At 31.9% G+C, this 3,278-nt stretch overlaps 1 protein-coding gene across 1 annotated transcript in view; it reads left to right on the top strand.

Moving 5' to 3' along the window:
- Positions 2,871–3,278, top strand: part of LOC104750301 (GDSL esterase/lipase At1g54790-like) — a gene marked incomplete in the record, with an annotated part of 1,977 nt that continues 1,569 nt past the window's right edge. Inside the window, 1 exon segment of the mRNA XM_010472076.2 lies at positions 2,871–3,185.

Below are 3,278 nucleotides of genomic sequence, written 5' to 3'. Positions count from 1 at the left end.
GTTACTAAGCCCAAACGAAGAACACGAACTACGTCTCTTCCGACTAAGCTCTCCCCAATCGGAAACCTCAGCGACCTTACCCATTCCTCTCTTCTTAACATCCTCAAATGTTACAAATAAATTCAACCCACAGTTCTGACTAAGCATCTGAATATAATACTGAAGTCCTAAATTCGTTGTCACAACCACCGGAGGCGTCCTCACCCCCGTCGTCAAATCCATAAACGTTGGTATGCAGTAACTCAGATTAGCCTTCTTCTCCACCAATCCGAATTCACCAACGACAGAAACTTCTAACTCTCCTAACGTTGTGGTCGAAGACAGTGGAACAACACGAGAGAGAAGTTTATTGTCAACTTTGAATCCCCAAACGCCGTCGTCAGAACAGCTCCAGCTACCGGAAATTACCACACAAAAACTCGGATCTTCACCCTGCATCACAAATCAAAGGAAGATATCAAACCCATCCACGAACATCAAACAGAGTTGCATTAATACGACCCTATCCACACAACGTAAACCCTACCTGCGCAGCCATGTTTCGTTCACGGGGACACAAACCCTACATTCAACTTCTGTCTCCTATCCACAAACAATCTTCAAATCTAACAAGGAGAATACATCCAACGGTGGAGAACAAAGATAGGTAAGTAAGGTAACTTTTAAGAAGAGAGGTAAGTTGTTATTAAGGGCAAAAAAGTAAAAAGAAAGTGGACACATAAGCAAAAAACTTGGAAAAGTATAGCATGAGTGGAAAGTGTGTTTTTGTGACAGAATTCACTCCCAAAGTGGGTTTAAGTGACATTCACCCTAAAAACTATTCAGCAACATTCTTCCATTCCCTCCTAAGTTCCTTAATAATAGAGTAAATAACTTTATTGGAAGATATGCGTTGTTGTTTCGTATGTTTTCAAGTTTTTGCATATGGCGTTGGTTTGAGGTGTGCTCATTCTAGACTTATTCATATGTTTTTCTAAAAATTGTAACTCTCAGTATTCTTATATATTATATATATATATATATATATATATATATATATATATAATTTTGTTGATCAACATTTCAACAATTTTTTTATCTTTCTATATATGTACAATTTTTAACGGAAAATATCTCATTCAAGCATATCATCAAAGGTCGGAAAGAAATGGTTAATGTAAGGGTAAGAAACTATTGTAAGAAAACTTTGCTAATTTACTTGACAATCAAATGTGTTCGTCTGAGTCATCATCATATAAATGTATACAGAGATAGTAATTAAGACTTGCAAGCGAGATTCAAAGCAACAATCTTGCTTGTATAGTGTTTTCCTCTTTCCGCAATTTAAAGCATCAACACATATAAAAAAAGACGTGGACAAATAGAAACTATAAATCTCAAAGCCAATTTAAAACAACAAATAAAGAGCTCATGAATATAACTAAGATGAAAATTTTCTATGTCATCCTATTTTTTATCATGTATATACAGAATTCGAACTCTACTGATTTCAATTATCTTTCTGCTTTTAATTTTGGAGATTCCAATTCCGATACCGGTGATCTAGTTGCTGGCCTCGGAATTCGTCTAGACCTTCCTTACGGACAAAATTCCTTCAAAACATCTTCTCAAAGATTCTGCGATGGACGTCTCCTTATAGATTTTCTCAGTAAGTCCGATCCTTTCTAGTTTATAATGTCTCTTTTATAATAGTATTCAACAGTTTTATGTACTGGATACCGTGTCTTCTTACACCAACTTTATTTTAACCAGTTGAGTTTACATATTCAGGTTACTCGGTCATGTAGTCATGTTGCACTAAATTTTTTGTTAGTTTTGTAAAAGGAGAGAGCTAGATATATAGAACTCATCAATCATACTTTATATTTATATAAATAAATAAAATAATTTCTTGTTTGAACCTACTCATACTCATCAATCCACTAATTTGAAGGGAAAAGAAATCGTTTAGATTGAATTAAGGGCAATTGTCATAAATACCACTAAAATAGGTTTTTATTCCAAAAATACCACAATTTAGTTTTTTTTTTCCAAAAATACCATTAAAATGTAATTTTTCCAAAATACCACATGATTTAATTAAAATTCTAATACTAAAAACTAATTCCTAAATTCTAAATACTAAACCCTACCCCTAAAAACTATACCCTAAAACTAAATGTGTCAACCCAAACCTAAAAAAAAAATTTACATCCTTAAAAATCAATTTTTGTGTTTGTGGTAATTTTGGAAAAAAAAATTTGTGGTATTTTTGGAAAAAAAAAACTAAAATGTGATATTTTTGGAAAAAAAAAATTGTGGTATTTTTGGAAAAAAAAACTAAAATGTGATATTTTTGGAAAAAAAGTGGTATTTAAAGGAATTTCTCTTGAATTAAAACATAAAATCTCATTTTTTATAATTAAAATAACATTTGCAAACCGTAAGAATAAACACAAATTATAAAATTTTATATCTATATGTTTTAATTAAAGAATTTCTTGTTTGATTATATACATTTTTTTTGGGCAAAGTTTGATTATATACTTTAGTTTATAATGTACATGGTTATCTTGACAAAAAAAAATGTACATGGTTATTGTCATCGAAATTGCAATCCACAAAANNNAAAAAAAAAAAAAAAAAAAAAAAAAAAGCACAATCTAACTCTCTCATTAGCTAAATTTTATGAAAACTCAAGGACACTAACGTACGAGTCCAATTTTCTTCGTTCGGTACCAAACGGTCCAAACTAATGATGCCTCTAATTTAATCTCGATTTTTTTTGAAACAAACCTTTCTTACGAAGCAACGTCAAAGCAATCTTATATTTTACATTTTTGAATCGGACCTGCGTTCAAATTAAATAAATATAAATAAAATATTAACGAAAAGTTTCAAAGTTGTTGTAGACAATTTATATTGTTGGCTTGATTACAAATGATATGGCTGTTTGTTTTCTATCCCAATGGCTCCCATAGTAAACAATCTCTCCATTGTACTCTTCATATTCGTTTCCTTCTTGCCCTCATCTCTCTCTACAATCCTAAAATATCCGGCAATCATCAACTTAGGGGACTCGAATTCCGACACGGGCAATCTCATATCCGCCGGGATTGAAAATGTTAATCCTCCCTATGGCCAAACTTACTTCAACCTTCCCTCGGGAAGATATTGTGATGGCCGTCTTATTGTAGATTTCCTATGTATACATGATGTTATTCTCATTGAAATGGCTTCTTTGATTTGGTATTCTCTTCATACCATATGTTTTGATGTATTTTTTTTTTTTTTTTTTT

Source organism: Camelina sativa, chromosome 16, assembly GCF_000633955.1.
Source record: "Camelina sativa cultivar DH55 chromosome 16, Cs, whole genome shotgun sequence".
Classification (NCBI taxonomy): domain Eukaryota; kingdom Viridiplantae; phylum Streptophyta; class Magnoliopsida; order Brassicales; family Brassicaceae; genus Camelina; species Camelina sativa.
Note: the sequence above shows the minus strand (reverse complement) of the source record. Positions and strands in the feature narration are given on the sequence as shown.